We start from the raw sequence: 26,216 nt of genomic DNA on the forward strand, positions 1-26,216 counted from the left end.
TTGCAGGATACAATGGCAATATAAAAAATTTAATTTTACTACTATATACTAGGAATAAGTATTGCAAAATGAGATTTTAAAACAACACTATTTATGATAGTACCAAGAACATGAAAAGCTTAGAAACAGACGTAAAATGCTATAAAGATCTTTACACTGAAAACTATAAACCATTGCTGAGAGAAATGAAGGAAAATCTAAATAAATGCAGAGATATTCCATACTATGGGTCGGAAGACTCAATATTGTTAAGATGTCAAGTCTTCCCAAATTGATTTATAGGCTTAATCTTCACTCAAAATCCAAACAGGGCCAGGCATGGTGACTCACGCCTGAATCCCATCACTTTGGGAGGCTGAGGCGGGCGGATCACTCGAGGTCAGGGGTTGGCGACCAGCCTGGCCAACATGGTGAAATGCTGTCTCTACTAAAAATACAAAAATTAGCCAGGCGTGGTGGCATATGCCTGTAGTCCTGGCTACTCAGGAGGCTGAGGCATGAGAATCGCTTGAATCCAGGAGGCAGAGGTTGCAGTGAGCTGAGATCATGGCACTGCACTGCAGCCTGGGTGAGAAGAGTGAAACTCCATCTCAAAAAAAAAAAATCCAAACAGACTTTTTTTTTCTGTAAAGAAATTGACAAACGAATTCTAAAAGTTATATGGAAGTGAGAAGGACCCAGAATAGCCAAAATAGTTTTGAAAAAATAAGTTGGAGGATTCATACCACTTGATTTCAAGACTTATTAAAGAGCTACAGTAGTCAATATAAAATGTTATTGGCAAAAGGAGAGAAAAGTAGTTAAATGAAATAAGATAATTGAGAAATAGACCCGCACATATTTAGTCAATTTTTAGCAAAGGTGCCAAGACAGTCCAATGAAGAAATAATAGTCTTTTCAACAAATTGTGCTAGGACAATTGGATATCCACGTGGAAATAAATGAACTTCAACCCATGTATTACATCATATACAAACATTAGCTCAAAATGGATCAGAAACCTAAATGTAAAACCTAAAGCTCTACAACTACTAATAAAAAAAGGAGAAAAATCTTTGTGACCTTGAGTTAGACAAAGATTTCTTAGCTAAGACAAAAAAGCATAAACCATAAAATAATGATAAATTTGACCTCATAAAAATGTAGAACTTCTATACTTTGAAAGACTCTGTTAAGAAAATGATGACAAGCCGCAGACTTAAAGACTATATTTGTAAAACACATAGCTGATAAGTGACATATATTCCCACTGAGATGGCTTTTTAAACCATAAAATAATGATAAATTTGACTTTATAAAAATGTAGAACTTCTATACTTTGAAAGACACTGTTAAGAAAATGATGACAAGCCACAGACTTAAAGACTATATTTGTAAAACACATAGCTGATAAGTGACATATATTCCCACTGAGATGGCTTTTGAAAACAGATAATTAATATCCAATGCTGGTGAGGATATGAAGCCACTGGAACTCTCATACGTTACTGTTGGGAATGGTGTAGCCACTGCAGAAAACGGTAGGATAGTTTTCTCCTCCTTCTCCTCCTCCTCCTTCTCCTTCTCCTTTTCCTTCTCCTTCTCCTTCCCCTTCCCCTTCCGCTTCCCTTTCCCCTTCCTCCTCCCCCTCCTCCCCCCCTCCCCCTCCTTCTCCTCCTCCTCCTTCTTCCAGGGTCTTGCTCTGTTGCCCAGGATGCAGTGCTGTGATTATGGCTCACTTCAGCCTTGACCTCCTGGACTCAAGTGATCCTCCTACCTCAGCCTACCAGGTAGCTGGGACGACAGGCATGTGTCACCACACCTGGCTAATTTTTGTATTTTTTCTAGAGATGGGGTTTCACCATGTTGCCCAGGCTTGTGTCAAACTTCTAGGCTCCAGCAATCCTCCTGCCTTGGCCTCCCAAAGTGCTGGGCTTACAGGCAAGAGCCACTGCGCCCAGCCTGAATAGTTTCTTTTAAGGTAAAAAGTATAGTTACTATATGACCCAGCAGTCACACAATTAAATTATTTATCTAAGACAAATGAAAACATATGACCAGATCTGTTTGGGAATGTCTAGAGAAGCTTTATTCATAATTCCTTAAATCTGGAGACAACACAGATGTCTGTCAACAGGTGAATGGATACATAAATTCGGATATATTCATCCATGGGAATGCTACTGAGTAATAAAAAGAAATAAACCACTGATGCACGTGACCACATGGGCAAATCTCAAAAACATTATGTTGAGCAAAAGCAGCCAGACAGAAAAGGGTACAATTCCATTTATATGAAACTGTAGAAAAAGCAAAACCAATCTATAGTGACAGAAAGCAGACAAGTGGTTGCCTGGGGGTGGGTTTGATGAGAAAGAAACAGGAAAGAACTTGTGGGGATGATAGAAACACGTTCTCTTTCTTGATTTGGGTGGTGGTTTCACTTGTCAAAACTCATCAAACTGCACACTTAAAATCTGTTCGTTTTATTGTATGCAAATTATACCTCAATAAGGTTGATATAAAAGTGAAAAATAAAAAGTCAAACATGCATGAAAGAAAGTCTACATACACTTCTAGGAGCTGGTGGGTTTTCTGGCTTTTTTCTTAAGAATGCCGGAAATTAATTTAACAATTATTTTTACTTTCATATCTTATCCATTTCATGATCTCTAATGCCTAGCAATATGCCTGGCACAGAAGAAGACTTCAATAAATGTTTGTTAAATAACTGTTAGCCATGCTGAGTTTTTTTTACATTTCCAAGGAGAACAAGCCACTGACTTAAAGGAATAAATCCTTAATGAATTCTTTTTTTTTTTTCTTTTGAGACAGACTTTCACTCTTGTTGCCTAGGCTGGAGTGCAATGGCGCAATCTTGGCTCTCTGCAACCTCCGCCTCTCGGGTTCAAGCGATTCTCCTGCCTCAGCCTCCCAAGTAGCTGGGATTACAGGCATGCACAACCACTCCCAGCTAATTTTGTATTTTTAGGAGAGACAGGGTTTCATCATGTTGGTCAGTCTGTTCTCGAACTCCTGACCTCAAGTGATCCACCCACCTCTGCTTCCCCAAGTGAATTCTTAATATAATGATTTTTAAGATATTATAGATTGGTGAGAGAGAAGAGTTTTTGTCAGACCATCTTTACTAGCCATACAGCCACCCACTATATCTTCACTCCTAAGTCGGAAACTCCTCCTATTCTCATGTAAGCTTCTCAGAAATGGGGAAATCTATTTTTGCAACCTTCACTTCCACTTCCTTCAGCCTTCTCTCATCCACTGCTGTTGGTTTCTGCCCCTATCCCTCTATGGGAATTACACTCTCCGAGTCTGCACCTGGTCTGCTAATTGACAAGTTTGTTGGACATTTTCCACATGCTCTTTTGCCGGACTTTACTTTTGCACTTGACATGATTGATCACCCCTTTTCTCTACACTTACACCTTTGGATTTCACTTCAGCAGATTCTCTTGGCTTTCCTTGGCATTTCAAACCTCTGTCTCATCCTTCGCCTACCTCTTAAAAGTTGAGGTTCTCCAAAATACCATTCCAAAGATATCTCTGACATTGTCACTCTTTATACCTCTTTAGGCAATCTTATCCATTCTCATGTCCCAACCACCTTCTCTGGGCTGATGATCCCTTCATCTCCATCCCCAGCACAGCCCTCTCTCCCAAACTTCAGGATTTTATGTCTATCTGCCTGCTAGACTTCTTCCCTTCGGTGTCCCCAGACACCTCAAACTCAGCATGGCCCCACTCTGAACTCATGACCTTCCTCCCAGACCTACTCCTCCTTCTCCCTCCATCTTGTAGTCGATGACTTCATCATTCATTCAGTCTCTCAAGCTATGCACTGGGATACAAACTTTTCTTTACCTCTTTTAAAAATTGATTCCCAAGTTTATTTCAACCATCAAAGCCACAGAGAGGGCAGGAGGAGATGGAGTCGAGAGTATAGGTAGAAAGGTGAGTTTTGAGCAGAAAAAGAGGTCACCTTACTCTTTAGATGTAAGGAAAAGGTGTAATGATAGATGGGGGTGTGAATCTGGTACAATGCGGGAAGTTGAAAAAGTTCAAGCCTGGTGGCTAAAATTTCTCAGAGAGAAGATGTAATGCTTATTATCTTTTATCCACAGGACAACCATAGGAGAGAGGGAATAAGGTTTCTGGGGCCTCAGTGAGCAGAATCAGGGCTAAGGTAGCTATGAGAAGGTGGGTGGTAGTTTCACCTAAGGTCAGGTCTGAAGCTATCCTATGGCAGAAGGCACTGCCTTGAGATTTAGTGAGTTCTGTGTCCCTGGAGGTATTTCAGCTGAGTGTGGGAGGATGTTTGCCAAAAATGGAGTGGGTTATTTCAATCTTATATTGGGGAGTGATAGAGATGGTAAGATGTTATGGTTTAGCTCAATGAGTTCTAATGTCTATTCCAATTCCAAGCACTGACTGGTCTGTGGTTCAAGGCCTTGAGACAAAGAGACAGTAATGAAACATAACAAAGAAGAGATGTGGTTCGTCAGAAGCAAGGAAAACCAAGATGCAGGCACCAATCTTCACATTTTCTATGTTGACAGTGTCCAACCAGAAACTTACAGCAGGGCCCACATTCCTGAAATTATGATTTGAAATAATTTGAGCTATGAGTTCATTAACTGCAAAATGTACTGTATGCTATTAATCAGAAGTAAGCTTTCCTTCCCCATCACCTCCATTTTTGCGATTAAGAGCAGAGCAGAAGGAGTTAGGGGATTCCACTTGGGATAAGTACTAGGTGGTTTTAGCAAGCACAGCCACCTCCTGAATACCAACTAACCTGCCTGTATGTCTGGAAAAGTTTGGAGGACAAAAGTTGCCATCAGATGCAGATAAGCTGGCTCAGCTTCAGGGTTATTTTGTATTTGTTTCCCTTTCCACTTTATAGACATAAACTACATGAAGACTCTCTTAGGTTTTAAAATATTCCAGGAAACTAACATCATCACCTCTTCCCACTCCCCACTTCTTTGCCCATACTTTCCCTTCTGGTCCTATGTCAAGGCTGAAGAAAATAGCCAGATGTTGAGACTTGCAACAAATTCTCTTTGAGTTAACTATGGTCAGAGCCCAGTATTAGGAGCTGGGATGAGAGATTTGCCCAGGAGATCAGGAGTTATTCACAAAGCACTTTTGCCTGGATGGTCTGGTTTGATTATCACTAGGGAAACTGAGGCAGGTACAATGGCCTGCCTCATAGATGAAGACATTGATGCTCAGGGAGATTAAGCGGCTTGCCCAAGCCCACATGGGTGCTAGGGAACAGGTCTCCAGCCTTCATGCTCTTTGCCCTGTGCTGTGCAGCCATAGACTAGAGTAAAGGAATGGCTGTAACTGAGGAGTAAAGAAGAGTGACTGAAGAGAAGAGGGAAGAGCTGGACCAAGGGTCTGGGCCCCACTTGTGGGAGCCTTTGCTAAACTCTCTGCAAGGAGCCCCCCAAAAATGTTCTGCTGGTCAAGTGAGACACATGCCATTAGTGGAGATTCGGAGTTCTTCTTAGCATGTTAAAGGACCTGACACGTCAAACTGATAAAGAAACTGGTCAAATTTTTGTATTAGGTTAATTCAACAGTGATGGCTTAGCACGGTGTGGTGGATTGAATCACTGCCTTAATTCTACCCCCTTCCCTGTAACATTCCCTTTCCCATCTAGTTTTGAGGGACTTGTCCCCTCTGATGCTAGGCTGGGCCACATGACTTGCTCTAGCCAACAGAATGACTAGGAAGCAAGGATGTGCCAGTTCTGAGCCTGTATCTCAAGAGGATGAGGAAGCAGGGATGTGCCAGTTCTGAGACTGTTTTTCAAGAGGACTTGTGTGTTTCCACATGTTCTTTTGCACCTTTGCCATTGCCTTGAGGACATGCTTGGGGTAGTTGTTGGTCCAAGAAAGATGAGAGACAGGTGGAGTTGAGTCCAACCTGGATCAACCAACTCCCAGTGGAGTCAGATGTGTGAATAATAAACTTTTATTATTTGTGGGTTTGTTACACAGCATATTGTGGCTATAAATGATACAGAGGATGAAATAATGAAAAGGTTTTATTTATTCTCCACCATTCTTCCAGCTGAGCATTGTAAAATAGACTTTCCCATCCTCAGTCAGATTCCCCAACTTTTGGGCTAATTTAAGTCATTTAAAGTCCATTCTAGTATAGAACTGCAGTACTGAAGCCATCCTCATGAAGTTAACAAAAATTTTGGACAGAAATATAGTCATAATTCAGCATTAATCAGGCTGCACTTTGACCCACTTCCTTGTAACAGAAAGTAACATAGCACTAGATAAGACTTTTATTTAAGAATTGCTTAAGCAGATCCTGAATTCCAGTGGAAATGCTGACACCAATCAGCTTACAAACCTCCACAGAGGAGCTGAATCAGCAATGGGAATACAGTTTCTTTATCTCCCTGTCTCATGACTTCACCCTGCATTCTTTGACCAATCCATGATCTCCACATCTGCCCACCCCAAAACCTTTAAAAACCCTAGCCCCAAACTCCTTAGGGAGACAGATTTGAGGTTTCCTCCTGTGTCTTCATTCAGCCGCCCTACTATTAAACCTCATTCTCTGCTGCAACCTGGTTTCTTGGCATATTGACTTGCCATGTGCCTTGGGCAATGAACCTATTACAATTATAACCTCAAATTGAATTTAAATCTCATCTTCTTCTCCTCCCAGATCAGACTTGAGCTACAGCTTCAACTGTTTGGAGTTGAAGGGAAAGGCATACAGTTTGCAGTGAGACACCCCTCTCTTCACTCCATTTCCTCCTATCTTTTCTCTTCTTCTTCTTCTTTTTTTTTTTTTGAGACCGAGTTTCACTCTGTTGCCCAGGCTGGAGTGCAGTGGCATGATCTCAACTCACTGCAACCTCTACCTCCCAGGTTCAAGCAATTCTCATGCCTCAGCCTCCCGAGTAGCTGGGACTACAGGCGTAAGCTGTCACACCTGGATAATTTTTGTATTTTTTAGTAGAGATGGGGTTTCACCATGTTGGGCAGGCTGGTCTCGAACTCCTGACCTCAGGTGATCCGCCCACCTCAGCTTCCCAAAATGCTGGGATTACAGGCATCAGCCACTGCGCTCAGCACCTCCATCTTTTCAAGGTGCAGATCTATGGTGCTGGGTGATGGAGAGACAGAGGGAAGGTGGCCCTTTGCTCAAAGGTTCAGTTGTGTGCTGATGGCCACAGCTGGTAGTGTGGTCTCTGAGTAGGTGGTGTGAGTGGTTTCCTTGAGGGTGGGGTTCCACTTCTCCCTGGACCCATATATCTAAGAAACTGGGAAAGCAATGAGGCTACCATCATCTCTTTCTTCCCAGAGATCCTACCCCAAGGTGCCTTCCAGTCCTGCTGATGTGGGATGCTCACCTCCTGCGATCCTGGGCCAACAGGAAGAGACCCAGAGCACATCCTGTTACTATGCTTTGTTTTGACCAACATTTCAAAAATTTATTTGGCTAAGAATCTCTTTAATATTCTGACTTTGGGAGAGTACACTGCTGATGGATTCCTGGGGAGCTTGGGCATAGTGGAGATTTAATAACCTACTCATTATATGCAGTAGATTGTTACACAAATTTTGCAATAATTATATCTTTTAAATGGGTCATGCTAACAATCTGGAGATTAAGAACCATAAAAATGAGACTGGCTGAATTGAATGCCGTAGAGACCCAAAGTAACAGCACTTTAAATTAGGTAGTTTGCTTCTGTCTCAAATAAAAGTTCAATCTGGTATGGAGGCTCTATGTGGTGAAACTATCTTTTCATTTCTGTTATCTTACCATGGGAGTTCTTCTTGATCTCAGGGTCCAACATGGCTCACCACCATGTCCATATGCCAGCCAGTTAAAAGGGAGAAAAAGGAAAAGTTAGGGATCTGCTCCTTCTCTTTAAGGGCATGGCTCAGAGATTGCATGTGTCCTTTGTGCTAGCATCCTATTGACTGGAATCAGTCACCTAGTCATACTTGGCTGCAAGGGAGTCTGGGAAATGTAGTCTTTATCCCAGATTGCCTTGTGTCCAGCTATAAATTCTATTTTTATGGAACAAAGAGGAGAAGATATTGGGAAACAGACAACTAGAAATTCTTGCCACCTACTCAGAGTAACTCTACTCCTTAAAAGGTATTCTAAGGAAATTCAGAAGAAGGAAAAATAATTTGTGCGAGGAGGTTTATAGTTCAATGGTAAAATAAACACTATTCTTAGTAAAGTTTTGTTTGTGTCCACTGCAGTGATAATTATGAAGGTAATTTAGACCCATGGAAAATTGTGTGGAAAAAAGTAGAATACAATTTCATGCACAAGGAAATTAAGATCCTTTAAAAAATTAATTTTTTTAATTGAAATTTTTAAATTTTAAATGTTTTGGCATATTGACTTGTTTAATATGTTTAAATGTTTAAATTTTAAATGTTTTAAATTTAAACTTTTTTTAATTGAAATTGAGATTGGGTCTTACATCTCAGGCTTATATTTTGAGAGGTAATATTTCTTCCTTAACTGCTGTTTTAAAATCTAAGTGTATCAACAGCATGTTAAAATTTAAAGAGGTGACTGTGTCCATCCATTCATCCACCACTCCATTCATCCACCCATCTGTTTTCTAGTTCAATTATTCAATGGCTATGACTTGAGACTCTATTAGGTGCTGGGAATATGATGGATGTGGTTCCTGATTTCATGGAGCTTCTAGTTTGTTGGGAGAAACAGATCCAAACAAATAAATGTATGCATTTCCTGACAGTTGCATAGTGCTATGAAAGACAAGTATAGGATAAAATGACAAAAGATACCATGGAGACTAGAGCAGACACTTTTGGTGCCTCTCCCATATCCCCTTGGCACTAACCATTTTATTATGTGCCGACAGCATGCAACTAATTGTAAAGAACTTTATCTTGATTGTCACATATGATTCAGGCAGAAGTTCTTTGGAGTCAATGTCGCCAGGAAAGGCCCTCAACCAATGACAGATGAGAATTAGAGTATAAATACCCCAGCTTCTCCACTCTTCAGGTGGGATAACTCTGAGACATGTTTTCTCCCTGCCCCAGAACTCCTCAGTGCAATGAAGCCCCAGTCGCCCACAGAGAACAGGTTCAAGGATGCACTCTTCAATGTCTTCCTTCTATTCTCTTCTCCTTTTCTCTCCCTACTGATGCTTGCTGGGATCACTTTCCAAACAAACTGCTTGAACTTACATTTCATTCTCCTGCCCTGCTTCTGGAGAAACCCTGCCCCAAATCAGGCACTTCAACAAATGAGAATGGCTTTAGGAAGTGGTTTTTACACAGAGCCTTGAATAACGCGTAGAGGTTTAGCTAGGTGAAGATGGTGGATGGGTGGTCCTGACCGAGTGTCTCACTCAAGATTCTTGTTTGCAAGTAACAGAAAAGAAATCTGTTTTTCTTAAGCCAGGGATGGGAGAACTGAATGGCCCCAAATAATAACTTTGAAATGCTCAATTTTATATAGAGAGATAGGGTTTGGAGTCTGGAAGATGTCCTCTCATACTGACATTTGAGCAGAAACAGACTTAAGCTTACTCCTGCACAGGTGTAGAGGCCTTCTAGTGAGCACACAACTTACGGAGGACAAGCTTGTAGTCTGATGAGTCCCTTGATTTGGGGAAGCTGCAACACCTGGTTTCTCCGGGGAAGCCAGAGGATCCCAACAAGCCGTGACCTACATTGTTGATTCTCTGCAAGGGCTTTGTACCCCAAGAGGCAGTGGAGTGGGCAGGGGTTTTTAAACAGTGCTTCTTGCCTCACTGAGGGTTTCTTTCAGCTTTCTCAGAATGGGGCCATGTAAGAGGTAAGCTGCAAATGCTCAGAGTTGTGAGATGCTTGAAGAGAGTCTTTTGATGCTAAAAAAATTCATTTGAAAATGAGCTTACCTGGCTGGAATCCTATATTTGTCGCTCATTAGCTGTGTGGCCCTAGGTAAGTTAATTAGCCTCTCCAAACTGCTTTATCTTCCTCCTGTCCCTTCTCCTCCTCGACCATCACCATCCACATCCTTACCTAAACATTGACTATGATAATTGGTTTAGATACATTCTGCCATTGACTTCTCACACCAACCCCTTTAGTTAGGTAGTTTTACCCTAACTTTACAGGTGAGGAAACTGGGGCCTAGGAAGATTGCCTCACTTCTCCAAGATCACCCAATAGGTGGCAGGGCTGGGATTTAAACCCAGATCAGTCTGACTTCAAAGCCTGTAGTCCTAACCACAAATAGGGTGATTGTCAGGATAAATGAGAATATATAGATACAAGCATATTGCCTATCTCTGTGCCTGCCATGTAATTGGCTTTTAACAAGTTATAGCAATTGTGATATTCACCTTGTTTACATCATTGGGTATTTGCCATCCCAGAATGTGACTAGGCCTTTGGGGACATTTGCAGAGCAGGGAGAGATTTTATATTTCTCAAGAAGTATAGCTAATCCTAAGTTCATTTACTTTTCTCTTTAGGGACAGTCAAGGTGTAATGGTGCCAGGACCATTGCCTGATGTACAGCAAGGCAATATGCCTAGATGCTGGGTTGCAGCAGAGAAAGTCTTAGTTGTAAGGCTGCCAAGTGAGGAGATAGGAGGAAAGCTCCAATCCACCTCCATGAAGAATTTGGATCTAGAATTTTAAGGAGTTTGGATGGGTAGTGGGCCAAGATGTTGATTGGTCAAAGAGTACGGGCTGAAGTCGTGGGACAGGAAGCTGAAGAAACCGCATTCTTATGCTGACTTAGCTCCTTGGTGGAATCTTCAGACTAGTTGGCTTCAACTGTTCTGAAAACATCTCAAACAGAAAGTCTTGGGCTCCTAACATCTATAGGAACAATGAGGAAGTTCATGGTTTATGTCACAGCCTATGTGGTCCATAAGTAGCTACAGGGAAGTAGGTCAAATGGCAACCTGATCAATGCCCTCTCTGTACCTTTATCTAAAGTCTGGCATGTAATTCTCGTTAACCCTGTGGAGATGGTGTTAACAGTGCAGTCTTCCAGGACCAGGAGGGGAAAAGGGGCACATAACCTCTCTGGGCTGTCAAGGTGGATGGTGGCATTTGCAAGGCTGCTGGGAAGAGAGATGGGGCCAGCGCTGGAATTGGCTTCAGAGGTAGTGGCTGGTCATTAATGAGATGCCAAAGTGGGGGCGTACAAGGGATCAAGCAGCAAGTGTTCGTGGAGAGTCCACTGTGTGCTCAGCAAAGCGTTAGGACCAGCGTGTGGGAGGAGCTGGTGGGGAGCAAAGCAGTGGGGTTGTGGGTCCATTTGCTCCTCCAGAGGGACACCGAGTGACATCAGTGCCTCTGTAGTGATGAGCAGAGTCGCTACCTCTGTACTCTGGGAGGCAGCTTGGTTTGTGTCTGAAAGCCTTTGTTGGTGGATGAGTGTCCATGTATCTGATCTCCATGACCTCAGAGAATTATCAAGCGCCCAGGGGATCGGAGCCTCCTGCGAAAATAGAAGGACCTAAAGGTACCAGGTGAAAGGGATGGCTGGGAAGTCCCACGGGCAAGTTTTCTTTTCCTTTGTCCTTTGTTTTCTTTCTCTCCCAGATCTGGATCCTATAAAGAATGCTATAGATAGGAAAATAAATAAAAACTCTATCACAGATTTGATTTTTACTCTCATTTATTGGAGTTCAGGCATACAGGACACAGAGAAGGGAAATAAACAGCAATTATATAAGGTTTCTGTCAAAAAATTTTCTCTATTTTTATGGCAATACAACCACCAAAACCCTAGAACTCTTACTCTCTTAAAATGCAGCTCCCTTTGATGGGTGTGTATGGCAAAGGTGACAGTGATTTTATTTTGATTTTTAAAAACAGACCTGCTAGAACATCTGCCACACTAGGTGTTGAAAAAGTGAGCTGTTGAGGTACCTGACCACTCTTAGTTCCAGTAAATACTTTTAATAATAAAAGTAGCTATTTAAAAATATTTACTCTTGGCTGGGAGAAGTGGCTCATGCCTGTAATCCCAGCACTTTGAGAGGCCAAGGTGGGAGGATTGCTTGAGGCCAGGAGTTTGAGACCAGCCTGGGTAACAAAGTGAGACCCTGTCTCTATAAAAAAATAAAAAATTACCCAGGGTTAGTGATGTGTGTCTGTAGTTCCAGCTACTCAGGAGGCTGAGGCAGAAGGATCACTTGAGCCTGGGAGTTCAAGGTTGAAGTGAGCCATGCTCACGCCACTGCACTCCAGCCTGGGTGACAGAGCGAAACCCTGTCTCAAAAAAAAAAAAAAAAAAAAAAAAAATTACTCTCGTGTCAGGTGCTGTGCATGCTATGCATTGTTTATTTATTCCCCAAATGTTTATTAAGCACCTACTATGTGCCAGGCACTGTGCTATATACCGGTGATTTGAATGTGGGGTCTGGGACATCTGAAAAAATGCTGTTTAAACCAAGCTTGTAGGTTGCAGGTGGGTCATTCCAACCAAGAAACCAGGGTAGTAGAGGATCTTCCCGGCGGACAACACAGCAAGCACGAAGGTTCATTTAATCCTCACAATAACACAGTGGGACGCTGATTATCCCCCCACTTTACAGAGGAGGAAAGTGAGGCTCAGACATGTTTAATTGTTTGCCCAAGGCCACAAAGCAGCCCAAAGCCAGAGCATCCTCCTTTTGTAGCTTCCCCAGGCCCTGTGTTCATGGCTGGTTGCCTTTTTTCTTTTTTTTTGAGACGGAGTCTTACTCTGTCGCCCAGGCTGGAGTGCAGTGGCGCGATCTCGGCTCACTGCAAGCTCCGCCGCCCGGGTTCACGCCATTCTCCTGCCTCAGCCTCCCGAGTAGCTGGGACTACAGGCGCCCGCTACCACGCCCGGCTAATTTTTTGTATTTTTAGTAGAGACGGGGTTTCACCGTGTTAGCCAGGATGGTCTCGATCTCCTGACCTCGTGATCCGCCTGTCTCGGCCTCCCAAAGTGCTGGGATTACAGGCTTGAGCCACCGCGCCCGGCCTGGTTGCCTTTCTTGACCGTAGTTTCAGCGCTGAAAGTCCCGCATCCCAGAACCCCGTTCTTCCTGGGCAAACTGGGACTGTTGATTTTCTTAGGTTGGAATGTTTGGCTGAGATCAAGCCAAGGAGGGTAGGAGGGGCGGTTTGAAGCTTTCAGGAGGAGAGAAGTCAGGAGGCTGCTCCTTGTACCCTGTAAAGTCCCCAGGCGGCCATTCCATGATCCCAGGCCACAGCACTCTGGCCTCTGCTAGTTCCCTTTCAGGCCCAATCATATTTGTAGTGTTGTGACACGTCCTTAAGGTCCCAGAGGCTAAAAGCAAGAGCTTCCCTAGTGTGCATAGACTCCACTTGTACATAACAAATGAGGTAGTTTTGCCTGGAGCTTAACATACAGAAGAGAAAACAAAGCGAATCCAGGTACAGTCAGCAGGAAGATATGTAAAGAAGTCATTATAAATTACATATTATGTTTCCACAGTGGGCTGCCTGATGATTCAAAAACATTACTTAAAAATCTTTCCCTTCCCTTTCTTTTCCGTTTCTGTGTATTTTTATTACCCTTTCTTTTTGCCTTTCTCCCTTCCTTTTATCTTGAACATGAGTCTCTTATGTAACACAGCACCTAGCACATAGTAGGTGCTTAATAAATATTTGTTGAATGAATAAGTGAATGAAACAATTCAGTAGGCACTTCAGAGATGCAATAAATTAGCTTAGAATGTTATCTCAAGTTCAGAAGAACTCCAAGCAGGCAGCAACAACTATTCTTTCTTTGATCAAGAACAGCGTTTGGGAGAATTCAGATCAATTTTAGGGTAGCCGGATCCTCCTATCACAACATTTCTTTCTTGATGAGGTCTGTACACACCCTGCATCTGAATCACTCAAGGTGCTTATGAAATACTTACAGTTCTTAGGCTCATTCCTGGACCTATTGAGTCAGAACAGTGGCAGGGGCAGGGATTTGCATTTCTAATAAGCTCCTGGAGTGTTTCTTGTGCATACCCAAACTGCCCTATATAAGCATAGTTTGTTCACTTTGATCATTTGTGCTGCAATCCTGGGCCTCTCTCCTCCTTTCTGCTAAAAGTTTATTTGTTTCTTCCTTAAAGCCTTGAGAAGGAAAAAAAAGGAGCACATCTCTTTGGGGACGACTTTCAGTTGAAAGGAACTGACAAAAAGTTGAAAGGATAGCAATGCAATGTAATTTTCTCATTCTCCCTCTCTTCTTGCAGTGTGTTGCATTACTTGGCATAGATGTTTTTCGGGGGGTATAAGCTAATGAAATTTACTCAAGCACTTCAGAAACGAGTGGCGTGTTTTATACTTCTAATAAAGCTTTCCTTTCCTTGTGGTTGCAATGGCCACGAATTTGCCTCACTGGACTTCAGGTTGTTAACCAACGACAAATGACTGCTCTTCTGGGCATCTCATTGGGCGGGCTCTGTTATCCAGTGCAGGTAGGAGGAGTGATAACCCATACGACTTGCTGGGGAGAATGCTGCATCTGTCCACTTTTTGCTGCAATCTCTCTTTCCTCGTTCCTTGTTCTCTGTACAATTTTTTTTTTTTGAGACGGAGTTTTGTTCTTGTTGCCCAGGCTGGAGTGCAATGGTGCGATCTCAGCTCACTGCAACCTCTGCCTCCCGGGTTCAAGCAATTCTCCTGCCTCAGCCTCCAGAGTAGCTGGGATTACAGGCATGCACCTCCACACCTGGCTAATTTTGTATTTTTAGTAGAGATGGGGTTTCTCCATGTTGGTCAGGTTGGTCTCGAATTCCTGACCTCAGGTGATCTGCCCTCCTCGGCCTCCCAAAGTAATGGGATTACAGGGGTGAGCCACCATGCCCGGCCTCTGTACATTTTAGTTCTTAGGTTAATTTTGGTTCTGTCATCTGAATGCTGTATTTAATTTGAGTTAAAGAAAACACACACACGCATGCACGCACGCAGGCACGCACGCAATCCACCCAGACCAAGATTTTCTATTCTTCATTATTCATAAGTGAGATTTATTAGAAAGGTTGATTTGGATGAATTGATGTGTTATAGATCTAGATTCTGTTATGAACATAGGAAACTGTCCCTTTGTAGGTCAAAAAATGGTCCAATGTTGGCAATTTCTTATGTTTAAATCTAATAGAAACCGCATAAATTATCCAGATGTCTATTTTTAAATTGTTATTTTAAATATACAAAATATTAAGACATACAAAAAGGTGTAAAGAATAACATAATGAACACCCATGTACTCACCATCCAGTTTAAGAACTAAGATGCTACTGAAGCAATCACAGCCCTGTCCCCAATCACATGTCCCTCATGCCCCCACCAGAGGTAGCCTGCATTATGAATTTGGTGCTCGTTTGTCCCCTACTTGTGTGTGTGTGTGTGTATGTGTGTGTGTGTGTATGTGTATATATATTTTGTTTGTTTGTTTTGTTTTTGAGACAGGGACTCACTCTGTTGCCCAGACTGGAGTGCAGTGGTGTGATCATGGCTCATGGCAGCCTCAAACTCCTGGGCTCATGTGATCCTCCCATCTCAGCCTCCTGAGTAGCTGGGACTGTGTGCCACCACACCCAGCTCACTTTTTCTTCTTCTTCTTCTTCTTCTTCTTCTTCTTCTTCTTCTTCTTCTTCTTTCTTCTCCTTCTCCCTCTCCCTCTCCCTCTCCCTCTCCTTCTCCCTCTCCCTCTCCCCCTCCCCCTCCCCCTCCCCCTCCCCCTCCCCCTCCCCCTCCCCCTCCCCCTCCCCCTCCTCCTCCTCCTCCTCCTCCTCCTCCTCCTCCTTCTTCTTCTTCTTCTTCTTCTTCTTCTTCTTCTTCTTCTTTCATTTTTGTGTAGAGAAAGGGTCTCACCATGTTGCCCAGGCTGGTCTCGAACTCCTGGGTTCAAGGGATCCTCATGCCTTGGCCTCTCAAAGTGCTGGGATTATAGGCATAAGCCACCATGCCTGACATGTATTTGTATATATATAACCTACTGCATATAACCTATTGTATTGTCTTGCACATTTCTTTATTTAAATAATAAAGTATACTTATCCTTCTGCAACTAGCTTTTTTCACTCAACATCAAGGTCGAGACTCATTCATGTTGATCTGTGTCCCTCTAGTTCAATGTTATTTTCAAAAACCAAGTAGCTGAAAGGATTTGTAGTAAAATCAACAGTGTGTAGAAAAGAGAGCATATTTCTTTTTTACAATCTTTTCCCCGACCATCAAGCCAAGCTTGTTTCAGTCCATATTTTTGGAAAATATTTGTATTGAAAGAGATTACACAAGATTTGCAGGAAAAAAAAAAGCAGCCTAACAATAAACAATGGAGCTGTGTGGCTGTTTTGAGACTCATGCTTTTGCCAGAGTAAGATAATTTCTTGGTACAAAGTCAGAAAAGAGTCCCACCAGCTGGCAGTGTCTGGCATATGGTGGATGTTCAATAAATATTTGTTCCGTGAATAAATTAAAGGGGAGAGGCACCCAATTTGAAAGGACTCAAGGGATGGTGTAAGTGAGGTCTGAGCTAAAATCAGTTTTGTTCTTTGTTTTGAATTAGTTATTGTTACAGGAGGGGAAGGAGGCTTGGATGAGAAATGAGAGAATTGAATTCATGAGACCAGGCAGCTGGCTTCAGTGGCTGAGATGTGGGTTCAGATTCTGACATTTATTAGGCGACCATGGCCAAGTTGCCTAATATCACGGTGTGCCTCAGTTTCCCCACCTGTAAAATGGGTGTAATAAGAGGGTCCCCCCTCATGGGATAACATGAGGCCTATAAGTGGTTGGTACATGAAGTGTGTGGCACACGTTCTGGTCTCTAATAAGTGCTCAGAAAATGTCATTAAGATTCTGTCCCAATGTGTCTATCCCATGGGTTCAGAAGGCTGGACAGGGCACGAGCAGCCTCCTAGATATTGCAGACCCCTGGGAACAGCCATCCTTTAGGAGGGTGCCTGTATCTGGAAGTTGGATCATCTAGTCACAGCAGTGCACCTTGAGGCAGGGCTTTAAATGTCAAAGAAAATGGTTTAGGATGTGATTCATGAGGCGAGGAGCTGATGCACACAGGAAGATGTCAGAAGACATACAGGTTACTGTGAAGGACTCAGGGTGCGTGCAGGAGCCAGGCTTCGCTCTAATCAAGCAGAATCAGCTTGCACAGTCATCAGCGTTAGTGTGCCTATGGGAGAACAGAAGGGGCAAAGCCTTGTTTGCGTTTTGGGTCTAGGTCTCTGGGTTGTGCAGGGCTGAAGGGGGATAGCTATATTATTTGCATATTGCTGAATAAGAGGCATTTGATTGAGTTGCTTGTGAGAAAGTATAAAAGCCCAATTATGTTATTTTCAAGTATAGGATTTTCTCTTTCCATCTTTCCTGGGCAGTAAAGAGAGCCTTTAAATTAATTCAGGGCAGACTCATAGGTTTTGTCTCATAGGGCACTTGGATTGATTGGAATCGATGGAGTGATGGTTGAGGATTTAAGGCCACACTCAGGCTCTGCAGGAAAAGTGCTACGGTTGATTAGCAATGTCTGCCACAAGGAAAGGCTAGTAATGGAATGCATGCTGCATATCAACCATCCACATATTCATTTAAAGTATAGCCGGTCTATTTTTGCTTCTATAGTTTGCTCATGTTTCTTTCTCTTTTTCTAAAATTACTTCCCTTTTCTTCTCTGCTGATCCAAATCCTTTTCCTGCATCTCCATCCAATTTAAGTTCCACCTCCTCCAGGAAGCCTTCTCTGATATATCTAATCTACACCGATTTCTCCTTACAATTCTTAGTGTTTGTACTATTTAATGAACATTTATATTAACATCATTTTTCCATCTCTCCATATGCTTTTACCACATGAATCTTCTTTCTGAATTTCAAGCATATGAGGTTTGCTCCTGCCTTAGTACCTTTGAACCAGCTCTTCCCTCTACCTAGAGCACCCTTTCTCCAGGTGTTCACTTGCCTAGCTCCTTCTCATCATTAGCTCTCTACTGAAATGCCACTTCCTTGAGGAGCCCTCCCTGAAACCACTCCATATAAACCCCAGACCCTCTCTCTGTCCTATGACATTGTTATATTTTCCTCAAGGTACTTACTGCTGCTTGATAACTTCTTATTGATTTGTTTGCTTATTTATGTATTGCCTTTTCCTCTACCCCTCTCCACTCAAATGTAAGCACCATAAGAGCCGGGACTCTCACTGTTTTCTTCCTTATAATATTCCTAGCATCTACAATGGTGCCTAGCATTAGAAGGTAACCAAATAATAGTTGAATCAATGAAGGTCTTAGGACATTATTTGCATTATGTGAAGACTTTAATTTGTATGTAATGATTAAACTTTTCTTGGCTGTAGATTTTTCTCTTCCCACCTACATGGTGAGCTCACAGTGGGCAGGGACCAGTCATATACCCCTTGGCATTCCAGAGCAGCTGTCATGATGTTACCGGAAAGGGGTCCCAATCTGGACCCCAAGAGAGGGTTCTTGGATCTTTCCCAAGAAAGAATTCAGAGTAAGCCCATACAGTAAAGTGAAAGCAAGTTTACTAAGAAAGTAATGGAATAAAAGAATAGTCCTGAGGGCTGTTGGTTGCCCATTTTTGTGGTTATTTCTTAATTATATGCTAAACAAGGGGTGGATTATTCATGCGTTTTCCAGGAAAGGGGTGGGCAATTCTCAGAACTGAGGGTTCCTCCCATTTTTAGACTGTATAGGATAATTTCCTGATATTGCCATGGCATTTGTAAACTGTTATGGCACTGGTGGGAGTGTCTCTTAGCATGCTAATACGTTATAATTGGTGTATAATGAGCAGTGAGGATGACCAGAGGTTACTTTTCTTGCCATCTTGGTTTTGGTAGGTTTTGGCCACCTCCCTTACTGCATGCAGTTTTATCAGCAAGGTCTTTATGACCTGTATCTTGTGTTGACCTCCTATCTCATTTGTGACTTAGAATGCCTAATCTCCTGGGAATGCAGCCCAGTAGGTCTCAGCCTTATGTTACCCAGCCTCTACACAAGATGGAGTCACTCTGGTTTGAATGCCTCTGACGATGGGGTACTCACTAAATATTACTGAATGACTGAATGAAGGAGCAGAACAGTATGTTCAGTGAGCATCCATTTGTATGAGTTAGAGTCCTGGTTTGCCTGCTTTAACAGTGGCATTCAGAAAGATATAAATTCATTTCTTTCTCATGTAATAGTCTCTAGATACAGGAGGATGGATGCCTCTGCTGTCTTCACATATCACTTCTGTCTCTGGGTTCAAGGCATTGGCTCTAGTTCTGGCTCTCTAGCCAGCAACACAAACATTCTGTTAAAGGCACAAGTTGGAAGGGCACATCTCACTTTCACCCATGTCTCCTTGGCCACACCAAGTCACATGCCCACACCTAGCTGCAGTGGAGGCTGGGAAATGTAGTCTCTGGCTAGGCAGCCATGTTTCCAGCTAAAACTTTGGATTATTATTGAATAGGGGAGGAAAGATGTTGGGGGACAATTAGCGGTCTCTGCCCATAACAGTTCAATTTGATGAAAATTTATTATTTTTTCCTGTGCTAAGCATGGCACTGGACACTCTGGTGAGCACAGGTACACATTGGGCATATTCCCTGTCCTGTAGAAGTCTATAGCCTAGTGGAAAAGACAAGCAAGTAACTCTAATTCTTGGAGCTTTGCCTGGAGTAAGAGTTGATTAAATGAATAATAGTAAACATCAATCGCTGTGGACTTACTATGTTGGAAGGCACTTTGTGTTCTTTGTCCCATTTAATCCTTATAATGGCCTATAACGTAGCCCCATTTTCCAGATGAGGCTCACAGAAATATTTTAAGATATTTTGGATTTGTGGATGGTATAATCAATTGAAGGGCTAATCTTAATTTGTTTAGTTTTTATTATTTCTAAATTTATAGATAGTAAAATTCACTCTTTACAGTACACAGTTCTATGAGTTTAGACAAATGCATAGTGACGTAACCACTACCTCAATCAATATACGGAACCACCACCCCCATTCCAAATTCTCTCATGCTGCCCGTTCTCTCACCCTCAACCTCTGGCAACCATTGATCTGTTCTTCATTCCGATAGTTTTGCCTTTTCCAGAATGTCATACACATGAAATATTGTAATATATATTAGGTTGGTGCAAAAGTAATTGCGGTTTTTGCCATTACTTTTAATTATATATATTTTCTGTGTTATATATAATATATATGTAATATATCCCTTTGAATCTGGCTTCTTTCATTTTGCATAATGTATTTGAGATACATCAATGTTTTTGTGTATATTAGTAGCTCATTCCTTTTTATTGATCAGTAGTATTCCATTGTGGTTTGTTTATTCATTCTCTGGTGGAGGAACATTTTGGTTGTTTCCAGTTTGGGGTAACTGTAAATAAAGCAATTACAAACATTTGTGTACTGGTTTTGTGTGAATATAGGTTTTCTTTTTTTTTTTTTTTTGGGCAATACCAATGAATAGGATTGCAGGTTTGCATGGTAAACATATGTTTAACTTTATCACAAATTGCCAAACTGTTTTCCATGGTGGGTGTACCATTTGTATTTCCCCCAGCAATAGATGAGGGTTCTAGATGCTTCATGTCCTGGCTAAGCCTTGTCATTGTGTTGTTGTTGATAGTCACTTTAATAGGCATGTAGTACTGCTACCCATTTAGAAAGCATTTTGACCCTGCTTTGAAGCATGGCTGTTTTTCTCTTCTCCAGGCAACGTTCGTTCTACATAATTCAGCACCAGCTTAGATTCTCACTATCAAATTGAACCCTTTCCCCTTTGCTATCCACACAGGTAAGGGTAAGGGGGAATTTATTTTTCCTACTAACTGTGCTGGCTAGTGCAGTTCTTAGCTTTCCCAAGGAAGGAATGACTTGAGAAATAAATTCATTCTAGCCCAGGGCTTGAGAAAGATCTGCCTTCAATTAGCCAGCAGTATATGTTGACCTATTCAAACCAAACCATTATGACTCAGGTTGCATTAAGTTAAAAACATATTTAAATCCATATTTGGATTATGAAAGCAAATGGAATACATCAAGGGCTCCATGAATAAGTAACATTTTCATATTTTCTTAAAGGACAAATGTAGAGAAGAAAAGAAAAATTTTCTTCCCAGGGAATTATGTCTAAAGTCTATAACAATGATTCCCAAATGGGGGATGGGGTGGGGGTGGGGTGCAAATCAGAGCTGTCAAAATTACTTGTGGCAGGGAGTGTTTCATTACACATGCATACACACTCTTTCTCCCCAGGAGGATTCTGACCCTTCCATAGGGGAGTGTGGGCCCTTTCCTTCAGCTGAGAACTATTGCCACTGCGCATTGCTGAGGGGAGTAGGTTGTATCTACTGGCCATGTTGGGGCAGAAAGAAGGTGGAGACTCTTCTCTAACATTGTAATTCAATGCAGGGGTGGCAAAGAAAGCAACATGTGATTCTCTCATTCCAACTTCAATCCATTGGTAATGGCTGCCTGTAGCTCTGCATAGAGGAAGATAGCAGCCTCTTCAGGCTTAGAAGGAAAGAGAGCAGGAATTGATTGGTGATGTTTGCCATGGGCACAAGCCAGCTGATATTCAGATTTGTGCCATGTGTTTGCTGTCCTTGAAATAAGAATCTTCTGAAGATCTTTGGTTTCTTTCTTCTCACAGAATTTATGATTCCACCTTAATGTTGGTAAGGCTTCATCTTGGAGATGGTAATAAATTTGTAATGCTCTGTCCAGTGGTTTTCACCTCCCAGGGGTCATTTGGCAATGTCATTTTTCGTTGTCACAAATGGAGGGGTGCTACTGGCATCTGGCGGGTAGAAGAAAGCTGCTAAATATCCTACAATACACAGGGCATTCCCCTAAAACAAAAAATTATCATCTTCAAATGCCAATAGTGCTGAGGTTAAGAAACCTTGCTCTATATCCTCCACTGTTTCCTAGGATTATCTCCTAAATATATATCTTGAGATCTGACACTGGTAGAGAAATGGGGAAGTCAGACAGGAATGAGAAGGCATTCAATAAAGGACCCATTATCAAACCATCCACCAGAGATTAATCCTGCAAGGAAACTCTGAGTCAATGTAGAACGCATACCTCAGTTATCCCATCTGAGAGGTGAGGGAGCTGGGATATTTATGCACCAATTCCCCATGGTCATTACTTGAAGGCTGTTCCCAAATGACATTTTGAGAGCACCATTTATTCCCCAATAATAGCGTGCATTGTGCTGTATGTAAGAGCTTGTCTAATGGTCTTCCCCAGTAGATTGAACACTCCATGAGGGCAGGGACCATATCTATCTTGCTTATCATCATAGCTCTAGCATGTAGCAGACATTCAATAAAGGTTTGTGGAATGACTAAATGACTAACAGCCTCTTTGGGATAGGTTGATCTGCATACAAGAATGGCATGCAATAAATTAGGGCAGTTGACTGATACATTTTGACTATGGGGTAAGAGGTTATAACAGAGAAGATGGGAGAAGTTGACCAATCTGTTTTCTTACGTTTGATTAAGGGATTGCCCATCTTATCATACTGATAGAAGCCATATTAGATACTGCTGCAGAACTTTGTGTATGCTGAATCTCACCACCACCTTGTTTTTCTATCTTTGTTCATTAGTCTTCCTCCTCACGTATCACCTGCTTTCTTTTCTGAGTCAGTTTAACTTCGAGCCTATAGCTTTTTTCTTTTCTTCCTTCTCCTCATTGCACCAAAATAATGTGAAGAAAAAGACAAGTCAGAATTTCTGTCCCCACAACATATTTCAGGCTCATTCTGCACTCAGGTTGTTTTCTGAATCTCTTTGTTATGGCACAGAAGCAGATTGAAGTTTGAGATTGACAACTGTCTCCTCTCCATGATTGGCAGTGAGACCCTTGTGTGTGTGTGGTATGTGCACACGCACGTGTGCTCATGCATCCATGCATGTGTATGTGTGTCTTTGGAGATTTCAGGAGGAACTGATTAAATCCTGCAAAGTTCAATGTCAGACTGAATATTTTCATGTGAGGTAATCAAGCTAGGCATCTGAACATAATGATAGATGACATGGGGGCCAGCCAATACATCTTAGGCTATCAGACTGTGGCAGGCAGATGATGTTTTCCACATGTTGGTGGCCATATTGTTTCTTTGTTCTGTAAATATTGGTAGCTCATGCTAAATTAAAAGAACAAGATTTTCCTTCCAGTTTTAATGAAGATTTATGATAACCAGGAGACAGTAAATTATGGTGTTTGTGTCAGTTAGCTATTGCTGTGTAACAAACCACCTCTAAATCTCAGTGACGTGCAACAAATGTTTGGTTCTTGCTCATAAGTTTGCAGGTTGGCTGGAGTGATTCTCTTTCATTTGTCTCTTATCCTTTTCCTGGGACTAGTAGGCCATACAAGGCATGTTCTTTTCTTGGTACTGGCAAAATTTAAAGAAGGCAAGCCCAACTGTGCAAGCATATTCCAATCCTATGCTTGTGTCACATATGCAGGTGTCATATTAAGCAAGTCAGAGCACATGGTTGAGCCTGAAGTCAAGAGGTGGGGAAGTACACTTGGTCTTTTGTGGGAGGAACTCAAAGTTACATGGCAAAGGGCATGGTTACAGGAAAGGATGAAGAATTGGAGCAATGGTTCAGTCTATCACAGTGTGTAGAGCTTGGGTTATGGAGTCAGAAAGACCTGGATTTAAACCTTTGCTCCTCCATTTACTAATTATGACTTGACCAAATGACTTAGCCTCTTTAAACTTTGGTTTCTCATCCATCTGACAAATAGTTATAATAATGGTATCCACACTTCAGTATTGTTGAGAGGGTTAAATGAAATGATGCATGTAAGCTACCTAGCATAGTTGCTGGCACACGGCAAGTGTTCAATAAATTTCAGCTAAAAACAAAGCTCTAAATAGTAGGATAAGCTCCTCCAGGGGTGTGGATATGAACTAGACATCTACTCTTGACATTAGCCGCCATGGAAATTACTCCTCCATTGCCCTTCCTGGAATTTCAGGGACCTGAAGGAGTTGGTGAATCTCCAAATATGCCTAGCTTAGGTCACAAGAAATGATCTGAAAGGATCTGAGCCTTGGAAAAGGAAGAATGTTAAACTTTAAATTGATCAGCAGAAAAATATACAACAGCATTTACTCAGGATAGCAATATTTCAGGGAAGCAAACAGATGGAGGGCCAGATTGTGAATATATCAGACTCCAAGGAATCTATTAGAAAACATTAATGTACTTGTTATAGTTAAATATTTTAAATTTGTTGGGCTGACAATTATAAGCAAAATAATATCCCTTTATTAAAAAATTAAAGTAGCCTACAGTATTATAGAGCAGTAAGATTAGATAATGGATTTTTTTTTTTTTCTGGTGGTGATCTACCTTCCTTAGATATTTCAACTCAATGGCAAGAGCTGCTAATCTCAGTAGTGCATACTTATTGGAACCTACCGTAGCAATGGTAATTGCATTTGAGATATGGCCACATTAGATGTTGTAATCCCAAGTTACATATGACCCAATGAAAAGAAAATGATAAGGCAGCTGGCAAGTGGAGCTTTTAATACTTCTTATCCAGAAGTTTATGTCTCCAATTTTCATGCATTTCCAAGTTCCATTAACAAAAGAAAAAAACCTCTTATTAAGTAGAATAGAAATGGATTTTAAAAGTAGGAGTGAATCTCCCTTTCCCCAAACTCTTTTGAGATAAATCTGTCTGCACCTATGGTAATTTGATGAATGGACTTTATAAAGGTGTATAGAATGTCAGGGCTGAAAGGGGCAGAGAAATTTTCCATCCCCACTCCTCTTCATTTACAGAGGGGAAGACTCTTTGCCCTGGAAATGGATTGAAGGTTGATTGGGAGAGCTTTTGCTCATTAGGCTTGGATTTTTATGGCTAGCTCTCCTACCTCCCATCATGCCTCAGAGATCACATGAGAATTGGTTATTGGAATTGTTTCCTTTGGGAAAGAATGCGTAGCTCTTCAGAGATGGTGTCCTGATCAGGTTCTGTAGGTAGGCATGAGACTAAATGGGCATGGGCCAAATACAAATTCTTATTCAGGAGTAAAGAATTCTGGTTGTCAAAAGGCTTTATAAATAGGTGGTTTAATAATGTAAAAAATATGATTTCATCTGTACTTTCTAAGGAATGTTGTAGAATACTCTACTAGTTGCCTAAACTCCATATTCAGTCTACTTCTTCATCAGTAATGGACTCCTGTGTTGTTGGTGGGCATCAATACACTCAGCTGAAAATTGTATTTTCCAACTTCACTTGTGGACATGAGTGGCCAGTGAAATGTAAGTAGAAGTATTGTTGGTGCTTCCAGGAAATTTCTTTAAGGGAGGCTGGGCCAAATGGGAGATAGGAACCCTTTGGCCATTTCCTTTTCTTCAGTTCTTCCTTCCTGAAATGTAGATGTTGTGGTTGGGGCTGCAGCAGCTATGTTGTCACCATGAAGCAATCTTGAAGATGAAAGCCACATGTTAAAGTTGGCAGAGAAGAAGGCTAGAAACAGCCTGGGTTGCTGGTGACTTTGTGGGGCTGCCACAGCAGCCTGGTACTCTCCACCTCTGGACTCATTTTATATAAGATGTAAAATAAGCTCTATCTTGTTTGAGTATTATTTTGGTCCTGTTAATATGCTGCTAAATTGAACCTTAACTGATATCAGTGTCAAGGAGACACACTTATTAGACACTAAGAGAAGAACTATGAGGATCAGTAGGGAAAAGGGGGAGACAGAGGAAAAATAATAACTTTACAATTTGCCGAAATTGTTCATCTATCTCATTTCTCTGATCTTGTCTGATGATGTTGGTATGTATATACAGTTGGCCCTTGAGCAGTGTGGGGATTAGGGGAACTGACAACTCCCTCCCCCTGTACAGTAAAAAATGTGTATATAACTTTTGGTTCCCCCAAAACTTAACTACTAATAGCCTACTGTTGACCGGAAGCCTTACCGATAACATAAATAGTCAGCTGACACATATTTTGTATGTGATATGTATTATATACTGTAGTCTTACAATAAAGTAAGCTAGAGAAAAGAAAATGTAATTAAGAAAACCATAAGGAAGAGAAAATACATTTCTAGTACTATACTGTATTGATCTATACTGTAAGTTTACATAGTCTGTTTACAAGATGAATCATCTGTCTGAAATGGTGGGCAACTGCAGCTG

The 26,216-nt window shown here is 41.7% G+C and overlaps 1 protein-coding gene across 9 annotated transcripts in view; it reads left to right on the forward strand.

Moving 5' to 3' along the window:
* The window catches only part of RPH3A (rabphilin 3A), a 320,980-nt gene that overhangs the window by 114,921 nt on the left and 179,843 nt on the right, over window positions 1-26,216 (forward strand). Inside the window, exon 1 of one of the 9 annotated variants that reach the window (XM_057299536.2) lies at window positions 20,796-20,815. The exons of the other annotated variants lie outside the window; for them this stretch is intronic. The gene's annotated coding sequence lies outside the window, so the exon portion shown is untranslated. Of the gene's footprint in view, window positions 1-20,795; window positions 20,816-26,216 lie in introns of those variants that run through there. 9 annotated transcript variants of the gene reach the window in all.

Source organism: Pan paniscus, chromosome 10 (genome assembly GCF_029289425.2).
Source record: "Pan paniscus chromosome 10, NHGRI_mPanPan1-v2.0_pri, whole genome shotgun sequence".
NCBI classification, from domain to species: domain Eukaryota; kingdom Metazoa; phylum Chordata; class Mammalia; order Primates; family Hominidae; genus Pan; species Pan paniscus.